The following is a 13,679-nucleotide window of genomic DNA, read 5'->3' on the forward strand; positions in this document are numbered from 1 at the left end:
GTATATATATGTGTGTGTATATATATATATATATATATTTCCCCCTATTTCTCATCCTCTGCCTTTTCCCACCCTCCTCCCACTCTGTCTCTGGTATCTACAGTTGCTTTCAATTCCTCCCCCACCCCCACATTTTATTGATTCACAAAATATCTTTAATAGCAAGTGCAGCTGGTGTATCCATATCTGTGAACACATGTCTGACTTTAGGCGTGAAGCTCTGAGTAGAATGACTATACTATAAAGTAGCACCTAGCTGATACTGTATAGCTTACTGCAGTCATTAAATGGGGATTTTTAAATACATTTTTTAATTTCAGGAGAAGCAGTTTTAGCTTTAGTAAATCAAAATTTTTAAAAATGCTAAGAGAGTTTTACTTAAAGCCAGGAAACAGGTTAGGATTCTGTTCAAATAGTAGGTACACGAACCAATGGACAGCTCAAGAGAAGACAAAATTCCTTAAATCTGGAAAACAAAGCATAGAAGAAAATCAGTAATGTTTTAGTCAAAAGTCACAAGATTCTATTTCACCAGCTCAGTCCCTTGTACTTCATCTTCTGTTGTGGTCGGATCTTTCCGTTTAAATTCTGGAAGATAACAGTCAACTCCAGACCTGTCCCTACCATTAACTTTGCCCTTTTCTTCATTGTTTTGGAACTTCTGTGCACATCTGTGTTTGGTTTTCCTGGCATAGCACTCCATTCAGAACTTGGAGAGCTGGTCTGGTGTCAGTACATCTTTCGGGTTTTGTTTATCTGAGATTGTTCTTGTCTTTTCTTCCTATATGAAGGATAATCTTGCGAGGTATAGTATTCTTGGTTGAAATCGCTTTTCTCTTAACACTTTGCATTGATTTTCCTAATCTTTCCTTGCTTGCATTGTTTCCAATGAGAGGTCCTTTGTGAGCCTAATGGGATATCCTTTGTAGGTAACTTGCTGTTTCTCTCTTACCAATCTTAGTATTTTGTCTTTGTCTGTGGTTTTTGGTCAATCTGGCTGTAGTGTGTCTTGGAGATCTTCTTTGTTGGATTCTATTTGGGGTCCTTTGTATTTCTTGGGTGTAGATATTTGAATGCCTCTCTAGGTTTGGAAAGTTTTCTTCCAGGATTTCATGGAATAGATTATCAATGCCGTGATTAGTCTCTTCACCTTCTGGGATACCAATTATCTGGATGTTTGGACATTTAATGGGATCTAGTATTTCTTGTATATTATTCTCTTTTTGGGGGCTATTTACTGTCTTCATGATGGATTTTTCTGATTCAGTGATTCTGTCTTGTATATCTGAGATTTGAGTTTCTGTATGATGTAGTCTGCTTTTAATACTTTTAAGGGAGGTTTTGACTTCCTGTATTAAAACCTTCATCTCTAACAGTTCCATTTGATTCTTTTTTATTGTGTGTATTTCCTCTTTGAGATCTTGTAAGAACTTCCTCACCCCCTGGAACTCGTGGCTCTTTCCTCCTGTGTCTTCTGGAGTTCACTGTCTCTCTCTTCTTGCATCTCTGTTATCTTTGTCACTATGAATACTTTAAATTCTTTATCAGACATTTCTGTGAATTCCTTTGTACTGTGTGTGGATGGAGAGGAGTTTTCTTCTCCCTTAGAGGAGAGGTATTCTTGCTTTCTTATTTCTTGCGCCCCTGTGGTGATTTCTGGTCATCTGATGGGTTGTGCATTTCTTCCTAATTCTTGCAGCTCAATCTCAGTGTTCAGAGGCATGCAGGAGGAGGTGACCTGCAATCACTCTTCTGTTCCACTTTTCATCCTTTGTGTGTCAGATTCAGTGGGAATTGAGGAATATTCTGACCCTAATAGTATTCATATCTTTAGATACTGTTCCCTTAGACATGTCTAGACACTCAGTGCATTGAGGTGGAACAGCCAAGGGATGAAGTTAGAAGATAAAAGAAAAACAGAAGAGGAAAGAAAAAGATTAAAAATAGAAAAGACAATAAAAAGCTTCATATTTTAATTTTAAAAAATGGAAACAGTGGTGTGCGAAAGCAGTATTTTGCAGCTCAAGATCAGTAGCCTTCTCAGAAGGGCCTGGATTTGTGTCTCTCCTAAATGGGAGAAGGGAAAGGCATGAATTAGCAAGATAGAGGGGCTTGAGAGCCCAGAAAATACTTTACCTTAAAAATATTTTTTAAATTAAGAGACCCAGAGACAGAGAGAGATGAAGAGAAGGATACAGAGGTTGCCCTTCCATGCTAGAAATGAACTGGAGGGAGAAGTCTCAGCAGAAAATCACTTTTAGTCCCTGAAAGTATTTCCCAGCTCACGTTAGTAGTCATCTCCTCACCGGCCTTTTGTGTGGCCAAATCTATTCCTTTTTAAAAGGTCCTTATCCTAATTGGTCTCTGTAGAATTTACATTGCTTTCTTTTCCCCTTCTTGAAATGAATCTTCCTTGACATCAACAATTTCCGTGTTTTGGTATGCATTCTACCCTGAGATGGCACTTCATTGCCTACAAGGCTGGACTCTTTCACTTCTACTCACCTCTAAGATGTCAGTCTGCCTTATCCGATCCCATGATCGTCTCTGCAGGCCAAAAGACAATTGGTTGCATGGTGTGTGTGTGGGGGGTCTTGTGACATTTTCAAACCAAGGACATAAGCACAGCCATGTATAAAGGACACGAGCATTTTGGTGAGGCTCCCTTCTTTGCCGCGATCCCTTACGGTTTTCTCTGGGACCCACATACTAGATACTAATGACGATGCTCGTTGTGCCCCCGTCTTCCTGCTGCTTCGGCCAGAGACCTCTGTAGATCCCAGCAGTTGGAAAGATGGCAACTCCACAAAGAACTTTAATCACAAGACATTTAAAGGTGGGCTTTTCAGGGGCATTGGGCATGCGCTTGAGGTCTGGCTTGGGCAAAAGCATTTTTCTTTCCAGATCAAGGTCCCTGTCCCCTCATCTTGTCATGCTTTGGTTTGATTTGTAACTTATCATCTTGTAAACAGAATGATTTCGTGTCCACATGGACTTTAGTTGATGCGCAGGGATTTCTGCTTGAATGTGATCCCGGTTGCCTTTCTGGGAAGCACAAAGGGAGCCTCCAGGGAGAGAACAGACCCTAAGGGAAGAAGGAGCTGGCATGATGAGAATTCTGACAGCAGAGCCCACATTGTCATGCGGGGTGGGAATTCTGAGTATGGTATGGTGGCTGTTGTCCAGATCCGTCCCCAACACAGAGCAGCCAGGAGCAGCTTCCTGAAGTTTTGAAGTGCCTCTATGCTCAAGCAGTAGCCCTGCGACCCTAGTGATCTCATGAAAAAAAAAGGTGAGGACTCCATTGGCTTCCTCCTCTTCAGCCAGACCAATAGGCAACAATGGCACAAAGGAAGCTCAGGACAGTGGAATGGGCTCCTGGGGGTGGGGGCAGGCAGTGGGAAGGATGTGGTGCCCACGAAAGGCTGCAAATAATGCCTAATGTCTAAGTGACTGTCGTGCCCGTGGAGCAGTCTAGGACGGGTCATGCTGGGTGAGAAACTTCAGGGCAAGTCAGGACTAGTAAGAGGGGCTGTGTGATAGTCCACGACCTGGGTATTTGAACGAGGCTCAGGGGAGAAGGAAAAAGGGAAGGTCAAGAACCTCTTGGAAGATCAGGAAATGGGGATTTCTTAGCATCATGGGCTTTCAGGGATACCCAGAGAAAGGCTAAGAAGAAAAAGGTGACCCACAGAGAGCCGGCATTAAGAGGGAGTTTTACATTTTTCTTAAGCTGGGAAATGGAGGACTACAGAACAATGTCTCTTCTGACGTCCCGGGTCACAAGCCAGAGCAAAGGAGGTTGGTTCAGTGGGGCAATTTGTTGGTAGACTCCAGGTATGAGAGGCCATTTAGTCACATCAAGAGAGGTGACCGTTACCTGGTCCTAAGGTGACTACACCCGGTGAGCTTCTCAGAGAAGGTATTCCAAGGAAGCCCAGGCTCCTTAGAAGAGGGAATTTCAATCCAGATGTGCAGGGGCTAGCTGTACAGAATCAGAGGAGAAACTTAGCCTATAGCTGGAGGTGAGAGACCACAGGTTCCATGTGGAAAATGAGATAATGCACGAATAAGTGGGTGTCCTCATCTAGTCAGGGCTAGGCAAGTAGTTTTTGTCCCTAAAAGGCCACATTCACTCAAGGTACACAGAAGACACCAAGGAGGGAACTCAAGTTTGGGGTTTGACACATACCTGGGTTTGAGCACCTGCTCTCCCACTTGCTATTCTGATTCTCTTTCAGACTGGTTTAACCAGTTTAAACTGGTTTGTACCTGCTGATACTGGTTCAGACAAGTTCAAGGAAATTTATGTGGATTCAGACCAGTTCAGATTGGTTTATACTAGTTCAGAACAGCTGTCTGATTCAAACCAGTTCAGTCATGGTCAGACCAATTTATACCAGTACAGACTGGTTCTGACTGGTTAAAGTCAGCTCAGACCAGTTTATGCTGATTTACACTGGTTCAAACTGGATTTGACCTGTTCAAACCAGTTTATACCAGTTCCGATTGGTTCAAACCAGGTTATACCAGTTCAGGCTTGATTGCATGTCAATCGCATGTAAAAAACGACATGTGAAAGTCGTGTCAATCACATGTCAACGACATGAAAGCTTCATGCTAACTACATGTATGTCAGTCACATGTAAACTGACACGAAAACTTCATGACAAACACACGTGTCAATCGCATGTCAATCTGAAAGGTTTAAAATGGGCCAAATCAGTTTATACCAGTTTCAAGTGGTTTAAACCAGCTCAGACCAGTCTATACAGGTTCAGACTGGTTTTGACTGGTTCAAACTAACTCAGTCTGGTTCATAGGAGTTCTGATTAGTTCAGATCAGTTGATACCAGTTCTGACTGATTTAAACCAGTTTAAATCAGTTTATACCTGTTCAGACTGATTTTGAACAGTTCAAGTCAACTTATTCTGATTCAGACTGACAAGCAATTGACACATCTATGGTGTGATTAACTTGAGAAGGACATGCAAATGTCATGCCTTTTACATGTGGTTGATATGTCTACAACAGGCTTATTGCTTGCAGAGGATGTGGCTGACATGCAAATGGTATAAACCAGTCAGATCCGAACCGAACCAGTATAAACTAAAGTGGTTCAAACCAATCAGCATTACCATATACTGGTCTTAGTCATACTGAACAATTCAGAACTGGTCTGAACTGTTTTTCCCAGTCTGAATTGGCTTAAACAGTACGACCCGGTCTGGACCAGTGTAAGCCTGAGTTTGAATCAGTATGAACTGCTCTGAACTAGGCATAAACTGATTTGAACCTGTTGAAAACCAGTCTGAACTAGTATCAACTGGTCTTTACCAGTATTAACCAGTAAGTACTGGTGTAAACTAGTCTGAGCCAGTCAGAATCAGTCTGAGCCAGTACAAATGGGTCTGAGCCAGACTGAACCAGTTAAAACCATTCTGAACTTCTCTAAATGTGTTTGAACTGGTCAGGGTAGACACATGCAAAAACGACATGAATATGCATGTCAATCACAAGTCAAAAACGAAATGAAAACGTCATGCCAATCACACATGTGTCGATCACACGTCAAGAATGAAAGGAAAACGTCATGTCAATCACACACGTGTCGATTGCATGTCAATCGCATGTAAAAAACGACATGTGAAAGCCGTGTCAATCACATGTCAACGACACGAAAGCTTCATGCCAACTACATGCATGTCAGTCGCATGTAAAATGACACGAAAACTTCATGACAAACACGTGTCAATCGCATGTCAATCACACGTCAAAATGGCGTGAAAACGTCATGCCAATCACACACATGCCAATCGCATGTCAATCACGTTAATAGGATGTCAAAAACTACATGAAAGCTTCATGTCAACTACACACATGTCAAGCTCATGTCAGTCACGACATGAAAACTTCATGCCAATCACATGTTGATCACATGTCAAAAATGACATGAAAGCTTCATGCCAACTACATGTGTGCCATCCTATGTCAATAACATGCCAAACACGACATGAAAACTTCATGCCAATTAAACACGTGTCAATCACATGTTGATCGCATGTCAAAAGCGACATGAGAGTCATGCCAATCACACACGTGTCAATCACATGTCAAAAACGACACAAAAACTTCATGCCAACTACAAGCATGCCAATCGCATGTTAATTGTGCATCAACAATCACACGAAAACTTCATGCGAATCACACACATGTTGACCGCATGTCGATAGCATGCCAATCATGACATGAAAACTTCATGCCAACCACACACGTGTTGGTGACATGTCAATCACATGTTAATCACATGTCGAATGACATGAGTTTCATGCCAACTACACGTCAATGTCATGTTGTGTGTCAGAAACGACATGAAAACACTCCACACACGTTAAAAACAACATGAAAACTTCACGCCACACACGTGTCGATCACGTCAGAAAAATGACTTCATGCCAATCACATGTCAAAATCTATATGAAAACTACATGCAGTTACACATGTGTCAGTCACATGGCGATAGCATGTCAGAAACTACATGAAAAGCCACATGTCAATCACACGTCGATCGTATGTAACTAGTATATCAAACACATGAAAACCATGCCAATTACACTCATGTCGATCACATGTTGAGTGCATGTCAAAACATCAAATCTTCATGCCAATCACACACATGTCGATCACGTGTCAGAAACATGAAATCTTCATGAAAAAATCACACATTCCATCACAGCAGTCACATGTAGATCACATGTGAGACAGTAAGGCTACATGCCAATTACACATGTCACTCACGTGTCAATAGCATGTTGATTGCCTGTCAAAATGACTTGAAAACTACATAAAAACTGTATGCATATCAATCATGTCAAAAGCAACATGGAAATAACATGCATGTAGATCATTTATCAAAATGACATGAAAATTATATGCATGTCAATCACATGTCAAAACCTGAAACTAGGGGACCAGCAGTTAGCGTAACAGCTATGTCACTGTACTCCCACGTAATCGACCGCAGTTCGTGTCCCGGACCCGGTGGCTTAATACGCCGGGCGCGTGTGCATGTGTGCCCAAGATCCGAAGAGGAGAAGGGATTGTGGCGTGACATCCCCCTGGGGGGTGATTTCTCGCTGTCTGTCTCTGGCGAGTGCACGCGTCCTATGGCAAAAATAACTCAAAATCCTCAAAAAATACCCCACGAAACCACATGCCACTCACACATCAATCGTATGTCAAAGACACAAAAATTACATGCCCATTAAACATATCAATCACGACAAAAATTATATGTGGTGGCATGGCGGTCAAGGCACTGGACTCCCACATGCATAGCTAATATTAAAATTTTTTTAAAATGGTAAAAATATTTTTTTTAAGTTGTAAGCTATAGAAAAAAGTTACCTAACCTCTTGTTTTGGGCAAAATGTTAGGTAATGGTCATATATCATTAGGATATTCAGGCTGAATTAAAGTAGTGAAGGTCTGTACATAAAAAAAACACGAATTCAAATCCATGCTGCGCCAAATCTGCAAGCCAACTCTTGGGTGAAACTCTTTAAGATCTGATTTCTTCACCTTTAAAATGAAGAGGTCAGTTTTTTACAGAGTTATTGTGAGGATTAAGAGAGTAATTTTATGTATGTGTATATATATGTGTGTGTTCATGTATCTGTATGTGTGCATAAAGACAGAACACACACATACACATGGCGTTTTATTTTGTTTTCTCAAAACGGCGGAGTCGGGTGGGCGGGCCTTGGCCGAGTTCGGTCTGGTGGACCTCCTCCTTCCTCTCCCCTGGACCTTGCATGTGACCGAACAAGACAGACTCGGATCTGCCAGGCGTTGGTCTCTGCTGGTCTGCCATTAAGCTCGGCATAGCTGCACAAAGGAAGAGTTCTTTTCTTCGTTCTAAATTCCTATGTCACCGATGAGCTAAGAGAAATAAAAAGGTTGGGACTGTCCTTGAAAGAGCATGCAGAGACTCACACGTCCCTTACAGCTTCCCAAAGCCTACTGTGCGTGTGACTTGGCAGTCGATTGCTTCGTGTTGCACACGTGTCTTCCCTTCCCCACTCATTCTCCTCGCTGCCTTGTTTCCATCATGACACTTCTCCAGGCTTGCTCAGTTATCCCATCTAATTCGTGACTGTGCTGTATATCCCACATACAGCGCACACTTCCTCTAATTCCCAACCGCCTCTAAGTTTATTTCTTCCAAGGGAGAGAGAGAGACAGACACACCCACAGACACACACGCACACACACCTGGGTGCCCATACCATGATCCATCCACAGCTGGCCCAGATCACAGGCATGCACGCATGCCCGGTGTGCACAGGAGGCCCTGGGACACGACCTGGGTCCTTACGCATGGACCTTGCAGAGCTCTGCGTTACTGCTATGCAACCAGCTGCCCCTCAACTGTCTCAAATGCTTCTCCCCTCAGACTGTAGAGAGGAAATCAAGGTTTGTAGACACTAAATGACTTCCAAGTTAGCAAACGTAATAGAATGTTAACAAGAGGTCATAATAAATTTGTCTGTTGCAAATATAACCAGATGTTTGTCATCTTGCTACAGGGTATGTGCTCACTGGGGAGGGAGAGAAAGGGGGAGAGGGGAAAATGTAGAAAGCACCCCTATGGGCCATGGTCACATTGCAATCCTTTCTCCATGACGAATGCACACATACCTGGCATGTTTCTCAAGCTGCTGGGTCTGAGACTTGAACCTCGTGATTGGCCATGTAGGATCCAGATGCCTTAACCACCAGGCCATAGGCTGACACTCACGACTGACATTTTAAAAAGTGACAATGAAAACTACACGCTTTGCATAATTTTCACTAATGCCATATTAAATAATTATAATAAATGTCAGAAGAAACCTGCAGGACATGAAAAAATTAAAAATAACAAGTCCGACAATTCTGGTCGTTTCAGAATGCATGTCTTGGTAACTGAACAGAAATGAACCTAGGCAAGAATGAGATTTCAGTATAAATAAAAGCAAATGATCAGGTTTAGTTTTGCCAATTTTATTGAACCAATAAAAGTCCTACTAATAACAATGAAATAAATTTCTGCAAGTATAAATGTGATACAGTTTAACAAAACCCATTGTTCTGTACCTATAAATAGATTTTCAAAATGTCATAAAAAGTGCAGTTATGAATTGTTGTTAACATGTTAATACACAGTTCCTTTATTTCGAATGTGTTTGTCTTGACTCACTAACAGTTCCTTCTGCATCTGTTCAAATAATATTACCCATCCCTCAAAAAGAAAAAAAACACACGCGCGCGCGCGCGCGCACACACACACACACACACACACACACACACACACACACAAAGGCATTAAAACACTAGAATATTACACATAAACTGAGCCATTCAGGTCAGCTTTAGTCAGAACTGTAAAATCAGCAACATAAGAAAAAGAAAACCTACTTATACATACAAAAAGCTTCCATGGGCTCTATCATCTCCTTATCTGCTGCATCATGTTACGAGCTGAAAAGGCTTATGTGGTTAACTACCTTAGACTGTATCTACAGCAGGGTCGGTTTGCCAGAACAAGTTTAAAGTGGCTGTTTATTAAGTTTGCTATTTTCAGAATTGAAACTATTAATATAAGACTGCCATTCGACACTGAAATCTGTGTGAGTCCTAAATTGCATCAAGGATCTATTTGAGAAAAGCTTATTCTAATTTAAAACCTTACAGAGTAAGAGACAGATCTATCTACCCATAGGTAGCTAGCTAGATAGATCGGTCTTAAAGATCACGCCATCTGCCTTACATTAGTCCAAAGTCACGTGCTTTGTAAAAAAACAAAAAAACAAAAACAAAACCAAAAAACAAAAAAATACAGTAACAAAGCACAGGACCACAAAGGCAAAACATCACAGCTTCTGATTACATTGAATGAAAAGTACCAAGGAACGCGAAAGATAAATTCTGTATTAATACTGATGAATGAAGGAACTATAAGAGACGTTTCACAGCATGCTACATATATCGCTCACAACGTAAGGATAACATGATGTCTAAAATTGAAAGTCAAGAAGTTGGCAATCTGATTTCATGTGCAATTCAGCTACAGAGTCTTAATATATACATTCATTTTGTAGCTGCCCTGCAAAAATCAGGATTTTAAAAAAGGTTTTCAAGTTCAAATCCTCTTTTGTAAGTTAAAGGATACATCCAGTTCTTCCATGACCAGGAAAGTTACTTGCAGGTTTGAAGGAGCTAATCCAAGGAGCAGGCAGTGTTCCAAGCTGACCTGACAGGGTTTTGGTTTTTGTTTCTGATTTTTAAACCTTGCTTCGACCATGCATGCGGAAGTGCCTGTTCTGTGAGCATCGAGAAGATGCCAAACCGGCTCGTGGTTTGCTTCCTATCTAATCTTGAGTTGAAAGAGTAAATGGAAAGAGAAAGAAGGAAGGGGAGAATACTCTCTCCAGAGGAGACATACGAATGCAAAGACAGTACCTGCACTACCTGCCGAGCTTGAGTCACTTTCCTTGGCAAACAAGGGTACCACTGAACTGAACTCTTATTTTAGAGAACCAGCAACATTCGGCAAGGAGGAAAATCGTCTCTCCACATTACAAAGGAAACTTCTGGGCTACCCAGCTGATACATTTCACTTCCCTACCTTCTGATCCTTCCTTATCAGGCTTGGGAAAGCCACATCAAAAGGTGTGAAGACTGATTAATTTAGGAAAGCGTTGTATAATTAGTTTTATTCCCTAAGTATCATAACGTATACACTTAACTAATTAGGATTTGGGAACAATATTTTAATACTAAAGACCAGAGTCTCTCTTCTTCTTTGATATTCTTTCTATAGAAATTATACATTCACTTGTAAGAGGGGTGCAAGAAAATAGACTGCTTTAGCAAAATTTACATACCCAAAATTATACTTATCATATTTAGACTTATTAATGTTTGATGTTGTCCTAGGAACTAGAAAATAGGGTATTTGTTCTAAAGGCTATTTTATGGTATGCCCTGCGTTGTTTTGAAGATTTCTACAAGATTCTAAAGAATTAGATATTCATGCTTTTGTCCCCCTATATTTTTTCCCAAGTCTCTCTTTTCTGGTGGTGCAGCCATAATTAGGTTAAAGCTAGAATGAAGACTTCATGACAAATGATTTAAAAAAAAAAGTCTCTCCAGTCTCTAATAAGTCTCATTTCTTAACTAGGCCATCGATTTACTCTTGGGTCCTTAAGAGCATTTATCAGATACTGCTGACAGGTTGGATTGTTCATGGATGAGATGGAAAACACCTAAACACCACCAGAGATAATAATCTATGCTCTCAAACAAGGTGGCTCATCTTGAACCACGTAAGTACGTCCCATGTTAGACATGACGCAGTTTTACATCTGTGACCACCAGGAAGTGCATGCTGGCTGGAGGAGGGAGGGCCCATCATGCCTTCCCTCTGTGCGTTTCCCCTTCTTAAAGCTAGTGTCGGGACAATACCTGAAGTGTAACTAAGGGAATAAAGACTACAAAGTCAATCCATTCCCTTTTCATCCCATAGGAGGTTTTGCCCCCTAAAAGAACAAGGTAGGAGTGGGGGGTTAGAGGTTTAGTCTAGAACAGGAAAACCTGGTCAAACCCTATGTAACCAATTTTGTGGTATCTTATCAGTATTATCTGCGATCCAGCCAGAGAAATCTAAAACACTTTGTCATTCATCTGTCCGTAAGAACGTGTTTCGAGACCCCAATGATACCGGTAAATCATAGGTCTGAAACACCACCTCATTTGTAAGCCAGCAACTTCCTGTTTCACTAAAGGGTTACAGGTCAATCTGGATTGCTGGAGAGTTTTAACCTTACATTCAAATAACTTGGACTAACACCAGTATTTTTTAACATACTATAGACCTGACTCAGGATGGCAATCAATCACTTTAAAATCTTGCTAAATGCTAAATTCTGCATGGTAGAAATAGTTCAATTTCTGTATCATGTATAAATATAAAGATTCCTACTTTGATAGAAGGCAAAAATCTTTTATGATTTATTTAAAATATGGAAATAGTATTACTGAACAGAGAGTGGATCCATGAAAAGGTTGGATACTCTGAATTTATAGGCTCTTTGGGGATGAGGTAGAGGAGAGCGAGATCTTTTGGCAGCTGGGAGAAGGTAGAGAATGGGGCAGACGAGATCACACCCAATGCTGTATAACACCTGGCAGGGTGTCAGGGGTGAGGGTGGAGTGCAGCTGATGGTGGGGGGACTGAGAGGGAGTGGGGACAATGCCATGTTCTTAACAGATGGAGAAGAAGTAACTCAGAGAAGGACATGCTGGTGACAATCAGCAGGTGGCTGGTGATGTTTGGTTTGGGTTGTGAAAGGCATTCAGACCAAGGTGGCTGAGGGGAGGAGAGTGAGCATGTAGAGGTTGAGGCACTTGGAGGAAGAGAGCAGGCAGGAAAGGATGGGCTGGATGCAGGAGGAGCTCCCACGTGAGAGCCTCTCCTTTATGTTACGTACCGCGCTGAGGGCGGCCATGCTCTCAGCGGTAGGTTCCATGCGGCCACTGAACACTTTGCCTTCCTCACAGGGCTCTGCCTTGACACACACCTCTAGCTCTGCGGTCCATTTTGCCCTGGCTGTTTTGCTCTAGGTCTCACCTGAGCAGACACTGCTAACCAAGCCAAGTGAGCGCTCCGATCGGCTCCACAGACAGTGGGCATCTAAGTTCTGCTGACTGAGATAAATACATTCATGTTACAGTACTGCTTTGAGGAAAGACTGCTTAGATTGGATTCTCAGTCTCCAGAGGGATGGGACAGGGAAACAGTTTACAATGGCGGCCACCTAGAATAGGTTCTAATTTTACAACTGGATCTGAACAGAAAAGCCACACTTTCGGTTTGTTGTTGAACTGTACTACTATGAAAATTTCAGGAACTATTTACACAGCATTACTGTTGCATACCTTTTACTCCATGCCAGATTATCTCTTTGCATTAAAAAATAAAGGTCCCATTAGATAATGAGAAGAATTTAGGGTCTTGTTCCCCAGAGAAATGATATAGGACTGTCTTTAAAATATGACAGAAAACAGAACTTCATTTTGCTATCACAGTGCACATCGTCTTTATAACATGCACTGAAACTTACTTTTCCCTGACAAATTGTTTTTAGCACTGAAAAGAATTCCATCATCATATGTGCACGCACTTTCCACTAAGAGCAGAGAACTAGTTTAAGTGCGGATCTTTAATTGTTTGCTCACAATTTTATTTTGCCGTGGCATAAAAATCTAAGACTTTGAATTTTAAAAAAATCTTTAAAAGGAAAAAGTTGCTCTGGAATAATATTAGCTAGCTCTTAGAAGCATTTAAAAATCTTCAGGAAACATTACAACACAATTGTATTAGGGGCTCTCATTCAACTTGTATAGCATATGGATATAAAATCTATACTGAATTTTGTTCTAAATACAGCCCTGTGTTACTCTATTATTTGGGTTTAAAACCATTAAGACCAAGGCCATTCCCCAGATCCCACATTAGCTATCTTTTATTTAAAAAGCACCCCACCAAATGGAACAAATCCTTGAGACCAAGACAATGCATTTAGTTCAAAAAGGTCAAGAAAATACTGACTAGTCCCATCTCAAAACCTCTTTC

Source organism: Tupaia chinensis, unplaced genomic scaffold (genome assembly GCF_000334495.1).
Source record: "Tupaia chinensis unplaced genomic scaffold, TupChi_1.0 Scaffold140218_1, whole genome shotgun sequence".
Lineage (NCBI taxonomy): Eukaryota > Metazoa > Chordata > Mammalia > Scandentia > Tupaiidae > Tupaia > Tupaia belangeri.